At 43.7% G+C, this 14,782-nt stretch overlaps 1 pseudogene; it reads right to left on the bottom strand.

Annotated features, from left to right (window-relative positions):
- Positions 1 to 2,480: 2,480 nt before the first annotated feature.
- The window catches only part of LOC110127544 (melanocortin receptor 3-like), a 28,699-nt pseudogene continuing 16,397 nt past the window's right edge, over positions 2,481 to 14,782 (bottom strand).

Genomic DNA, 14,782 nt, shown 5'->3' with positions numbered 1-14,782 from the left:
CCTTCCCCCTTGAATCTTCTCTTCTAGTAGTTTTTGTTTTCACTTCTAGCTAATTCTTTTTGAACATCGCATCTTATATGTAAACCCAATATGTAAGTCAGATCACAGGAGAATGTCTCCCTGAGCTTGCAGCCCTTCTCTCTTCTCAGTCTCTGCCCCTCTCTTCTCCCCTTTCCCCACCTGCCTCCCCATCTTGTTCCACCCCACCCCCAAGGGCCTCTGTATTTGTCACGATGATACTGTTTACAAATGACAGGAGCTCCTAACAGAAAGTCCAGGCACAGGACTAACTTCAGGCATAGCTGGAGGCAGGTGCGCAAATGAGAACAGCTGGCATCCTGTCCCTTTCGTCTGCCTCCTGCTTTCTTTGATGGTGGCTTCATCCTCAGATACCACTCCTGCAGTCCCATGCAACTTGGTACCCAGTGGTCCATGGGAAGGGGGACCGCTCTTTCTCAGTAGTTCGAGTTCTGAGAGTCTCCCCGGGCTGCCTTGGGCCACATGGGGCTGCTGTTCCCCAGCTGTGGTGGACTCGTGGACCAGGCACCTCCCTGTGGCTGATGGTGAGTGGGGTCTGAGTCACCTGATTCGCAGTCCTGCGGCAGCAGTCACCTGGGACCGCCATGGACAGGGGCAAAGCTGAAAACCTCCCATCGCATCCGGTTCTGTCAGCTGCAGAGATGCCTGACTGAAGCCCAGAGACAGTGACAGACTTGCTCACGGCCACACCAGTCTAGAGACACGCTGGGTCCCAGGCACTCCTGAATTCCAGTTCAGTTTCCTCTGTTGACACCCCCAGTGTTTTCAGAGAGGGGAAAACCGTTTTATTTCCTGATAAAGAGAGTTCTTCGAAGCACTTCTTGTGGCATCCATCCTAACGACCATCAGTGACATTGCTCTTCTGTTTTCTCTGATGATGCATGAAAGTGCCAACCCTTTAAAATCCAGCACATGTCACCACATGAACAGAACACACACAGGGAAGGATTCTTTCCTTCCTGCAATTAGAAACCAAGAAAGAATCTTCCTTTCTTCTTTCTCAGTATCTGTTTTTTGGGTCAGACCTGTGCTTTATATAACATTCAGGGAAATGAGCCAATTATCCAGGTATTTCACGGGAAATGCAATTCTTTGGCTTGAGCAACTCACATCATTAGCTGCTTCCCACTATCCACTCAACTGCTGGCTCTGCGGGTAAAGAGGCTTTCTGTGTCACCTGATGAAAAGAAGGCAAAAAGGAGAATATGTAAGGATTTTTCTGTATATTCATTATTAATACTTTCATTAGAAAGGACACAAAGTTCTCTATTGGGTCTGAGAGCTGCTGGAGTCCCTTCAAACCTGAAGAGGGTCGCCACAGGCCACATGCTTCATCACACAATGGGTACCTGGGCAACCCATGGACCAAGGAGCCTGACTGTGGGCTGAGTCCCAGCTCTGCTCCTCGAATTCTGAGTAGCTCGAGTCTGGATGATTAACCTCCTCCATGATCCTATTAATAAGTTTCTTTTTCTACAGGACAAGATTTTAATAGTGCTTATTACCTCATAAGGTTTTCATGAGAATTCAGTGAGTTAATATACCTAAGTGCTTAGTCCAATGTCTGGCACATAATAATATCAGGTAATGCATTTTATTATTATTGTCACTTACTTATTTGACTCTCACTTAAGTGTTCTTATGTGAGAAAGGTTGAGTTCTTCATTTGAAGGGTTTGCTTGTTTTCTTCATTTTGTCAACTGTTTCTTTCCAGTTCCTGGATTTATATTTTTCTGGGATGTTGTTATTGTTGTTTAGTTGCTAAGTCATGTCAGACTCTTTGGGACCCCAAACCCTATAGAAAGTCATAGAAAGTCATCACAATTAAGCTCAAAAGTTCAACTTAAATAAGGACCACAGGTGATGATTTCTAGGGGTGCCATAAGTCAACACCTGCTGTGATTCTGCCTTAGAGATAGAGGATGAAAGTGAGCCCAACAAATGAATGAAGATCACAGTGTACTTTTATTTCCAAAAAGTAAGCATTTTTTGAACCTGACTGTCCCCCTGCTTAAAATGCACAGTGGGTTTCCATGACGGTCTGGGAAAGTGGTCATGGGGGAGACAGTGGCAGCATGACGTCCAGGGTCATCTACTCCAGAAAAGGTTGCACTCCCAGGGCTACCCACAGACTCTGGAAGAGGATAGCAAGTAAAACGATGAATTGTCTTCTTGGTTTTTATGACAGCTTGATGGAAGCTCTGTTATGAACATATCGACTCCTGGTTGTAGAAATAGTCCTTAAAGCCTCCCTCCATGGCAGCAATGACCCTCTGGGGTCACTGGGCCACGGTTCAATGATGCTGTTTTCAGGAGAGGTGCTAGGGTGTCCAGGTTGGACTTGGGGTGTGGGTGGGCACCCCGAGTTTGAATCTCCACTTCTCCACTTGTAGCTGAGTTTCGGTAGACTCCTGAGTTTCAGGTGCCTCATCTGTAAAATAAGGATGAGCCTAGTATTTGCCTCAAGAGGTTATGCAGAGATCAAAGAAGTGAGTGCCTGTGAAGAACTTAGCCCAATTCCTGGCATGGGGTCAGCTCTGCATGCAGATGTGTATTTTTGGCTGTGCACTGTGCTCATGTATAAGTGCTCTGTGTCCCTGCTATTTAAAAGGAGGTCCCCAGGCCAGTAGCCATATCCTATGGGAGCTTGTCAGAGTCAGAATTCAGAATCTGAGAGAAGAACATTAGCATATGTACACTACCATATGGACAATAGCTAGTGGGAAGCTGCTGTGTAGCTCAAGGGGCTCAGTTTGGTGCTGTGATGACCTGGAGGCGTGGGATGGAAGGGGATGGGAGGGAGGATATAAATATACTTATAGCAGACTCACATGGTTGTGCAGCAGAAACTAACACAACATCATACAGCAATTATACTCCAATTAAAAATAAAGGATAAAAAAAAGAAATTCAGAATGTTAGGCTCCACTCCCAACCTGTTGAATTAGCTTTAGCACTTGAACAAGATCCATGGTGATTCCAGCAGGCATTTCTGTTCAGAAGCACTGCTCTCAGTTAAAAGGTACATAGAAAGGGCAGCTGGGTCTGTTTTGATATGGAAACCTGTCGGCAGCATCATGTTGGTGCAAAAAGACATCAGCTCCAGGGCACAAAATATACAGTGACCCTGATTTAGCTGGCATTTTGGGGCAGTCACATAACCCCTCTGGAATGAAATTTCTTCATCTGTGAGGTGACTCACCTATGTTGGAGACTTTAATGTGAAAAGTAATATAAAAGAGTGAAAAGTATGTTATTTTATCTTGTTTACATAGAAAAAAGACATCATAATCCCTATGGCTGTCAATACCATTTTCAAAGAATTCAATTCCCCATCTTCCATGTTAATTTGACGAGTGGCAAAGACCTATTATTTGGTGTCTTGATTACAATAATGCAGAGTGACAGTGGCCCAGGAATTTCAGCCTGGTATGTTTGGAAACTAAATGGGAGAGTTTTGTAGTTTGGCAAAATAGCATTACCCTAGAAAAGACCAGCAGTGTGGTCAAGGGGATGTTTATACCATTGACAAAATAGTCATGGAATTGCAATGTCACGAACGATGGCCACAAGCAGAAGCCAGTAGGATGCTTCCAGGTGGTATAATTCAATGTGACACATGTTTATCAGCCACAAAAGCCTTTAATAATTTTCAAACATCACAACCAAAGTGAGAAACAAATCATATTGTTCACATTAGCACAGATAAAATACAAAAACCCCAAAACATCACAGCACAAGAAAAACACAGTTGTATACCGAAGACACAGCACAATGTGAGAATTCACGGGAGAGCGGGACGTGGGGACATCCAGAAAGCACAGTCCAAAGTCCCCTGGGGTGGAAGCGGGTCTGATGGATGCATGCAGCACACAGCTTTGGACAGCGTTCATCAGCAAAGCTTGCCCTGAGGTCACAGGAGTGAATCACTTATTTGATACGGTATAGACCTTGATAATAGGGTCACCCAACAGTAACACCATGTCGAACAAAAGGAACTGTGAATTAGAAACCATCCTCCTTCATAGATCACAGCAAATAGAAAACCTGTGATAGAGACTCAGTTCTTATGAACAAAACAGCTTCCAAGAAAACCATAGGCAGCTCAGAGTCTAACTCCCTGAAACTACAATCCAGCGGTTTCCTAAAACACATGTCCTCCCACCCACGATTCCCTCTCTTGTTTTAAAGACAGAAAAGGAATCATAGGAAAAATTGCCTTTTTGAAATAGGGAAATGTATGCCGTAAAATAGCAAGATATCAAAATACTTTGTATACAGGTATGTTCTGATTCTCCAAAGCACTGTACTTCTCTTTCATTAGAGTCTTGTAAGCTGCCCTGTGTTGAATGCTTACAAACCCAACAACAACAAAAACAATATCAATAACACAAAAATAGAAGTGGGTTCCATTCCCACGCAATTTTGGTGGGGGGGGAGGGGTGGAGTTAAGAAGAGGGGCAAACAGCATAGTATTACTTCTCCCACAAAGAGGTTGCTGTTTTTAGGAAGTTGTTTTACTGTAAATAGAATAATAGATGAGAAACTCAGTCTCTTATGAGATGAGGGCAAAGCTATTTGAGCAGCTGGCAGCTAGGTGTTGGTAGCTGTAACAGATTTGCTTGAGGGAGATTTCAGCCACCCTTACTGTTACTGCAAATCCTTCAGTCTGTCTGACCTGAAACATGAAGGAGTGAGTGGGAAGCATCACAGACCCTGGATGCGTGAAAATGAATTCAGACAGCACCCAAGCAGCCCCCACAGGTCCTCCCCCACCAGTGACTATTCGAGAAATCAGAGTTTGTGACTTACCCATGGCTAAGCCGGTAAAGAATCCGCCTGCAATGCAGGAGACACAGGAGACGGGTTCGATCCCTAGGTCAGGAAGACCTCTGGAGGAGGAAATGGCAACCCACTCCAGTATTCTTGCCTGGAAAATCCCATGGACAGACAAGCCGCGTGGGCTATAGTCCACAGGGTCACAAAAGAGTCGGACATGACTGAAGTGACTTAACACAATCGCACAGCACGTGGGCATCCTTTCAGAGAGCCTGTTATATCCATTTTTCCCTTTCAAAAGGCTCCCTGCAAGCTTAAAAACAAAAGACACGTAGGATCATGGCTAATAACACATTTTTTATGTATTTTAAGTAGTTTCCTCCCTTCCTGCTAAACCCCTGGGCTGGCTGGAAGGTCGAAGGTGACCAGACTGAGTACCCTTCCCATGGCCCCACCTTCATGCTGTTGCAGCTACAGAGGATCCCCTTGAAGGTATTGCACAGCTCCAGGCTCCAGAAAGCATAGATCAGCAGGTTGATGATGGAGGTGCACATGATGAAGATCAGGTGGGTGTTGAAGTGGGTGGTGTAGCAGACACAGTGGGGTTGGTGGGGCAGGTTACAATGAGGACAGGGTGGAGAAAGAAGGGGGCCCAGAAGAAGATGGAGACCCCCCAGCAGGCTGGTGATGGTGACTGCCCCCTTCACACACAAGTGCTGCTGGCCAATGGGCCACCCCATCGGCGGGCAGCAGTGCAGCGATGCGCTTGATGTGAAGCAGGCCGAAGAGGAGCATGTGCACGTACAGGGTGCCCAAGAGCAGCAGCGTGGCAAGGAACATGCTGACCAGGCACACGATGACCATCTTGCTCTCAGAGTAGACGATGAACATCACACTGCAGACCCTGCAGCCCAGCCAGATGGCCGCAATCAAGACCAGCACCTTCCACATGGTCATGATGCTGTGGTAGCAAAGTATGTAGAAGATGGTGACGTACCTGTCGACTGCAATGGCCAGGAGGTTACAGATGGGAACCACCAGGGAGATGCAGATCATGGAGTCAAAGACGTTGTCCATGTGCTAACCCAGCGATCAAACTTGTGTCTCCTGCGTCTCCTCCATTGGCAGGCAGATTCTTTACCACTGAACTACTAGTCATTGTTGTTCAGTCACTAAGTCGTGTCCAAATCCTTGCAACTCCATGGACTGCAGCACGCCAGGCTTCCCTGTCCTTCACCATCTCCTGGGGCTTGCTGAAACTCATGTCCATTGAGTCTGTGATGACATCCAACCATCTCATCCTCTGTCGCCCCCTTCTCCTCCTGCCCTCAATCTTTCTCAGTATCAGGGTCTTTTCCAATGAGTTGGCTCCAGAGTACCACCTGGGAATTCCTATAAAGCAGGTAACAGATGCCTAATAGGACCCCAAAGAATGCCGAGTTTCCTCTTTGACTTGCTAATTTTCTAGATGCTCTGGTGGTAATATACTGACTCAACTTCTTGGATCAAATATTCCTCAGGTCTAGGATTTGCTGTAATTAAACCTTGAGGAAATTGAAGCTCTTCCCTTTGAGAAAAAGCTCATGAGATGAATGATTCACACTTTCCAATGAACCATGGCCTCCCTGTGATTTTTCTTGCTGCTTCTGCTAACTTTGCTATTCCCTCTTATGCACTGCTTCTTGTGTTTCCCAGTCTCCACTGATAGCTAAATTGTTCAAGAGCAGCAGGCAAGGCTCCTTGCAGCCCTGAGAGTCTTTCCAGCTGGGGAACTTCAAGAGGACTTGGCTGTTGAAGTAGCCAGTGAGCGACACCATTAACAAAGCTCCTTATACCCAGGGGTTGGGGAGGGAATGGAATGTGAGAAGTCACCATTAAATTTTAAATAATTCTCAGAATGCAGGGACTAAAGTGATGAGCATGTTTTAATTCATCAAATACTTTCTTGACAATCATCTGAGTTCAAACAGACACACGATGGCAGAGACTGCTGGTTTGCCTTCCTCAGGATCTACTCTCCATCATGCCATAACAATAAAAAGATTACACATGGTGACCCAGAGCAAATATTCTGTTTTCAGTCCTCCTTGCAGCTAGGTGTGTCCTGTGGCTCATTTCTGGCCAGTAGGATGGCAATGGAAGCTTTGTTTGGTAGCTTCCAACGACACTTCCTGAGGAGAGCTGGTGAATGCCCTTGGTTTTTTACTTCCATCCTGCTTTCTGAAGATAACTGTGATGGCTGGAGCTCCAGCCAACATCCTGGACCATGAGTACTAGTGCTACAGTTCAGGGATAAGAATCTGGAAAGAAATTAGATTCCTAAGGACTTATTGGCACAGAGCCACCTTACCTGGCCACCTCTGGACTTATACCTGAGAGGAAGAACAGTTTTATTTGTTCAAAGCCATCATTAAACAGCCTCAATGTCACCTTGATACCAAGAGCAGAAACTGAAGCTATAGCTCTCGTCTTGATTTCTGTGCCTGAGAATGTGTTTTCACTCATGAAGTCTTCTGACTTTATGAAGTGGTTTTCAGAGGCTTAGGAATGTTGTCCATTGAAAGTTCCTGTGAGATGGCAGAAAATGGGGAGGTTTTATGCTCCACAGTAGATACTCAAAAGATATGTCAATTCAGTGAACGATGTAGGATGATGAAGCTCAACATTTATGAGCTGGAAATCCGCTAGGCTCAGGCAGGGCCAGAATCCGAAAAGAAGCTCTTGTTCTTCTCAATTTACTCAACAATGACTTGAAGTAAGGAAGGATGAGTTGGCCAATGTGCCATGACTTGCTTTGGTGTTCGTCAAGTTTTCCTTGAAATAAACATCCCTATACATGTGCCTGCCTGCTTGAAGGATGTTTAATTTTTTCTCTTTGTAAATTTAATTATATTCATTGTAGAAAAACAATATAGAAAAGCTTAAGAAAAATAAAATAAGTGATAGTACTGCTACCTTCCTTATGATATTCTCATTTTAGTCTTGATTTTATGAAAAACAAGATATGTTTGTGACTAGAATTTACCCTCCCTCCTTGAGTTTTTCTCCTGCTTTCCCTACATTAAAGCATGTACAGGGCCCTGATCTTCCATAACTGGGGAGGGGCCCTGTGCCGGGGCAGGGAGGCTGGCTAAGTTGCCTACAAGACCCTTCCTTTGTTGTCTATTTCCACATCAGTGCTCACTGATGGAAGAAAAGAGGGACTTCTTCAGACTAGTGATGATTAACCTGGGGTTCCCAGAATGACCCCAACCTGAGTTCTACCTGGGCTGTACCAGGCAGGTGTGGTAAGGCCTCTATTAGTCGCTCACTTGTTTTTGACTCTTTGTGACCCCATGGACTGTAGCCCACCAGGCTCCCCTGTCCATGGGATTCTCCAGGCAAGAATAAGAATATTGGAATGGGTTGCCATTCCCTTCTCCAGGGAATCTTCCCCACCCAGGGATCAAACCCGCATCTCCTGCATTACAGGCAGATTCTTTACCATCCGAGCCATGGGGAAGCCCTAAGGCCCGAAACAGAATATGCACACAAATCACTTAAGGATCTGGTTGAAATGCAGACTCTAATCTGTGGTACCCAAGTGATGCTCATGCTGCTGGTTCAGACCACACCTGGAGTGGTGGGCCCTACAGGGTGTCAAGCTTGCTTTCGAGAATTTTGGCATAAGTGTCACCCAGACTTGTAACCTTTTCTGGTCAGAAAGACCAGAGCAGCTGACCTGGCAGAAAAAACAAGGCCTTGGCAATGGGCATTTTGGGATAATGCTGTGCACACATGAGCAAAGACCATGGGGTTCTGGGTAAAAACCTTGACTAAACTCCAGATGGTAGGTGGAGGAAGGGCTGAGCCCAACCAAGGCCAAATTTCTTAAGATTTTTGCAGGACTAGGCTTAGAAGTAAAATTAAGTTGATTTATGAAAAATAAGACCTTCGAGAACTAACACCCATAAAAGATGTCCTTTTCATTATCGGGGACTGGAATAAAAAACTAGGACGTCAAGAAACACCTGGAGTAACAGGCAAATTTAGCCTTGGAGTAAAGAAGAAGCACGGCAAAGGCTAATAGACTTCTGCCAAGAGAACGCACTGGTCATGGCAAACACCCTCTTCCAACAACACAAGAGAAGACTCTACATATGGACATCACCAGATGGCCCACACCGAAATCAGATTGATTATATTCTTTGCAGCCAAAGATGGAGAAGCTCTATACAGTCAGCAAAACAAGACTGGAAGCTGACTGTGGCTCAGGTCATGAATTCCTTATTGCCAAATTCAGACTTAAGTTGAAGAAAGTAGGGAAAACCACTAGGCCATTCAGGTATGACCTAAATCAAATCCCTTACAGTTATATAGTGGAAGTGAGAAATAGATTTAAGAGACTAGATCTGATAGACAGAGTGCCTGAAGAACTATGGACGGAGGTTCATAACATTGTACAGGAGGACAGGGATCAAGACCATCGCCAAGAAAAAGAAATGCAATAAAGTAAAATGGCTGTCTGAGGAGGCCTTACAAATAGCTGTGAAACGAAGCCAAAAGGAAAGGGGAAAAGGAAAGATATACCCATTTGAATGCAGAGTTCCAAAGAATAGCAAGGGGAGATAAGAAAGCCTTCCTCAGTGATCAGTGCAAAGAAATAGAGGAAAACAATAGAATGGGAAAGACTATAGAGATCTCTTCAAGAAAATTAGAGATACCAAGGGAATATTTCATGCAAAGATGGATACAATAAAAGACAGAAATGGTATGGACCTAACAGAAGCAGAAGATACTAAGAAGAGGTGGCAAGAAAACATGGAAGAACTATACAAAAAAGATCTTCACGATGCAGATAATCACAATGGTATGATCACTCACCTAGAGCCAGACATCCTGGAATGCGAAGTCACGTGGGCCTTAAGCACCACTACAAACAAAGCTAGTGAAGGTGATGGAATTCCAGTTGAGCTATTTCAAATGCTAAAAGATGATGCTGTGAAAGTGCTGCACTCAATATGCCATCAAATCTGGAAAGCTCAGCAGTGGCCACAGGACTGGAAAAGTCCGTTTTCATTGGAATCCCAAAGAAAGCAATGCCAAAGAATGCTCAAACGACTGCACAATTTCACTCATCTCACATGCTAGTAAAGTAATGCTCAATATTCTCCAAGCCAGGCTTCAACAGTATGTGAACCATGAACTTCCAGATGTTCAAGTTGGATTTAGAAAAGGCAGAGGAACCAGAGATCAAATTGCCAACATGCACTGGATCAGCAAAAGAGCAGGAGACTTCCAGAAAAACATCTATTTCTGCTTTATTGACTATGCCAAAGCCTTTGTGTGTATCACAACAAACTGTGGAAAATTCTTAAAGAGATGGGAATACCAGACCACCTGACCTGCCTCTTGAGAAATCTATATGCAGATCAGGAAGCAACAGTCAGAACTGGATATGGAACAACAGACTGGTTCCAAATAGAGAAAGGAGTATGTCAAGGCTGTATACTGTCACCCACTTATTTAATTTATATGCGGAGTACATCATGAGAAACGCTGGTCTGGATGAAGCACAAGCTGGAATCAACACAGCTGGGAGAAATATCAATAATCTCAGATATGCAGATGACACCACTCTTACGGCAGAAAGCAGAGAAAAACTAAGGAGCCTCTTGATGAAAGTGAAAGAGGAGAGTGAAAAAGCTGGCTTAAAACTCAACATTCAGAAAACTAAGGTCATGGCATCCAGTCCCAACACTTCATGGCAAATAGATGGGAAAACAGTGGAAACAGTGACAGACTTAATTTTGGGGGGCTCCAAAATCACTGCAGATGGTGACTGCAGCCATGAAATTAAAAGACGCTTACTCCTTGGAAGGAAAGTTATGACCAATTTAGGCAGCATATTAAAAAGCAGAGACATTATTTTGCCAAGAAAGGTCCGTCTACTCAAAGCTATGGTTTTTCCTGTAATCATGTATGGATATGAGTGAGTGAAGTTGCTCAGTCGTGTCCGACTCTTTGCAACCCCATGGACTGTAGCCTACTAGGCTCCTCCATCCGTGGGATTCTCCAGGCAAGAATACTGGAGTGGGTTGCCATTTCCTTCTCCAGGAGATCTTCCCAACCCAGGGATTGAACCCGGGTCTCCCGCACTGCAGGCAGACGCTTTACCATCTGAACCACCAGGGAAGCTCCAATGGATATGAGAGCTGGACTATAAAGAAAGCTGAGCGCCGAAGTATTGAAGCTTTTGAACTGTGGTGATAGAGAAGACTCTTGAGAGTCCCTTGGACTGCAAGGAGATCCAACCAGTCCATCCTAAAGGAAATCAGTCCTGAATATTCATTGGAAGGACTGATGCTGAAGCTGAAACTCCAATACTTTGGCCACGTGATGGGAAGAACTGACTCATTGGAAAAGACCCCAATGCTGGGAATGATTGAAGGCAGGAGAAGGGGATGACAGAGGATGAGATGGTTGATGGCATCACTGACTCAATGGACATGAGTTTGAGTAAACTGGGAGTTGGTGACGGACAGGAGGCCTGGTGTGCTGCAGTCCATGGGGTCACAAAGAGTTGGACACGACTGAGTGACTGAACTGAATTGATGAAAAATAAACAAGTGTTCACTTTTTTACAAACATGAATTTGGGGACTGAAACATTTCATACTCTATCATGGTACATTAAATAAGTTCGCAGCATGCTGCATAAACATTTTAAAAATCTTGTTTTGCTTCTGATTATGATATAATGAGGGCTTCCCTGGTGGCTCGGCGGTAAAGAATCTGCCTGCAATGCAGGAGTCTCAGGTTAGATCCCTGAGCTGGGAAGATCCCCTGGAGGAGGGCATGGCAACCCACTCCAGGACTCTTGCCTAGAGAATTCCATGGATAGAGGAGCTTGGCAGGCTACAGTCCATGAGGTCACACAGAGTCAGACACTACTGAAGCAACTAAGCAGCAGCAGCATGATATAATGAACGTTTTCCCAACTCTGAAAATAACACACCTTTAACAATTCCATTCTAGGACAATGAGGACCGGTCCATTGTGTTCAGCACTGTGTCTTCAATACTCAGCACAGTGCCTGGCATGGGGTGGAGGCTCATGAATTATTTGTTCATTCACTCAAGTGCAGACATGTCCTGATGGATGATCTCTCTGCGGTTGGCCACTTAGATTGTTTTCAGGTTTATAAATCATGTTCTGGTAGGCATTCTTGGTGGAAACTTTTGTCCACACACTGGACTGGTTCCTTAGATATCAGCAGAAGTCAGTAAATTCACTGGTCAGTGAATATGCAGAACTGAAGGTGAATTTAGTTCATCTTTCAGTTTCTCATAAAACCCTTGCTTATCACTCTGCAAAAACCCACATAATACAGACATAAACTTAATTTAGTATGATGTAGATTCTTCTTAAAATTTACTCCAAGGGTTAATCCACTGAAAGACTTGAATTACAGAGCTTAAGTTCGTATAAGTTTAGCCCAGTTTAATAAAAACTTAGATTCAATGAAGAGAAAGGTGGGATTTCCCCCCCCATGACGTGGCGCCATCTAGTGGTTCCTTCAGAGAATGCAAGAACAAAAACGGGGGGATTAAAATGAATGGAGCTCATTTAACTTTCCTTCCCTTCTCCAATGGACCACCAAGCGGAGAAATAGCTCCAGAAGGAATGAAAAGCAAGCAGAAACAATGCCCAGCTGTGCATGTGTCTGGTGGTGAAAGTCTGATGCTGTAAAAAACAACAATGCATAGGAACCTGGTACATTAGGTCCATGAATCAAGGTAAATTGAAAGGGATCAAACAGGAGATGGCAGGAGTGAACATCAACATTTGAGGAATCAGTGAACTAAAATGGATAGGAATGGGTAAGTTTAATTCAGATGACCATTACATCTACTACTGTGGGCAAGAATCCTTTAGAAGAAATGGAGTAGCCCTCATAGTCAACAAAAAGAGTCAAAAATGCAGTACTTGGGTCCAATCTCAAAAATGACAAAATGATCTCGGCTTATTTCCAAGGCAAACCATTCAGTATCACAGTAATCGAAGTGTATGCGCCAATCACTAATGCTGAAGAAGCTGAAGTTGAACATGAAGACCTACAAGACATTCTAGAACTAACACCAAAAAAAAAAAAAAAATGTCCTTTTCATCATAGGGGACTGGAATGCAAAAGTAGGAAGTCAAGAGATACCTGGAGTAACAGGCAAGTTTGGCCTTGAAATACAAAATGAAGCAGGACAAAGGCTAACAGTTTTGCTAAGAGAATGCACAATCATACCAAACACCCTCTTCCAACACAACAGATAACTCTAGACATGGATATCATCAGATGCTCAATACTAAAATCAGATTGATTATATTCTTTGCAGCCAAAGATGGAGAAGCTCTATACAGTCAACAAAAACAAGACCTGGAACTGACTGTGGTTCAGATCATGAACTCTTTATTGCCAAATTCAGACTTAAATAAAGAAAGTAGGGAAAACCACTAGGCCATTCAGGTATGACCTAAGTCAAATCCTTCATGATTATACAGTGGAAGTGACAAATAGATTCAAGGGATTAGATCTGATAAACAGAGTGCTTGAAGAATTATGGACGGAGGTTTGTAACAACGTATAGGAGGCAGTGATCAAAACCATCCCCAAGAAAAAGAAATGCAAAAAGGCAAAAATGGTTGTCTGAGGAGCCCTTACAAATAGCTGAGAAAAGAAGAGAAGCAAAAGGCAAAGGAGAAAAGGAAAGATGTACCCATCTGAATGCAGAGTTCCAAAGAATAGCAAGGAGAGACAAGAAAGCCTTCCTCAGTGATCATTGCAAAGAAATAGAGGAAACCAATAGAAATAGAGGAAAGACTAGAGATATCATCAAGAAAATTAGAGATACCAAGGGAACATTTCATGTAAAGATGAGCACAATAAAGGACAGAAATGGTATGAAACTAACAGAAGCAGAAGATATTAAGAAGAGGTGGTTAGAATACACAGAAGAATACACACAAAGAATACAGACAATAAAAGATCTTAATGACACAGATAACTACCACAGTATGATCATTTACCAAGAGCCAGACATTCTGGGGTGTGAAGTCAAGTTCAACACTATGAACAAAGCAAGTGGAGGTGATGGAATTCCAGTTGAGTTCATTCAAGTCCTAAAAGATGGTGCTGTTAAAGTGCTACACTCAATATGTTGACAAATTTGGAACGCCCAGCACTGGCCACGGGACTGGAAAAGGTCAATTTTCATTCCAATCCCCAAAAAGAGCAATGCCAAAGAATGTTCAAACTACCACACAATTGCCTTTATCTCACACACTATCAAAGTAATCCTCAAAATTCTCCAAGCCAGGCTTCAACAGTACGTAAACCATGAACTTCCAGATGTTCAAGCTGGATTTAGAAAAGGCAGAGGAACCAGAGATCAAATTGCCATCTTTGGATCATCAAAAAAGCAACAGAGTTCCAGAAAAACATCTACTTCTGCTTCATTGACTATGCCAAAGACTTTGACTATGTGTATCACAACAAACTGTGGAAAATTCTTAAAGAGATGGGACTACCAGGCCACCTTACCTGCCTCATAAGAAACCTGTATGCAGGTCAAGAAGCAACGGTCAGAACTGGACACGGAACAACAGACTGGTTCCAAACTGGGAAAGCAGTACGTCAAGGCTGTATATTGTCACCCTGCTTATTTAACTTACATGCAGAGTGTATCATGGGAAATGCCAGGCTGGAGGAAGCACAAGCTGGAATCAAGATTGTGGAGAGAAATATCAATAACCCCAGATATGCAGATGAGTCACTGTCGTTCATGGAGAGATGTTAACTAATGTATCTCATTTCTTCTACTTTTTAATTTTCTAGTATTACTGATTTTGATTCACTCAATTTCTATTACATATTCTGTATTCCATAAGAACTTTACCAATAATTTTTTCAACACACAGATATATTATTAAGA

Source organism: Odocoileus virginianus, chromosome 9 (genome assembly GCF_023699985.2).
Source record: "Odocoileus virginianus isolate 20LAN1187 ecotype Illinois chromosome 9, Ovbor_1.2, whole genome shotgun sequence".
NCBI classification, from domain to species: Eukaryota; Metazoa; Chordata; class Mammalia; order Artiodactyla; family Cervidae; genus Odocoileus; species Odocoileus virginianus.
Note: the sequence above shows the minus strand (reverse complement) of the source record. Positions and strands in the feature narration are given on the sequence as shown.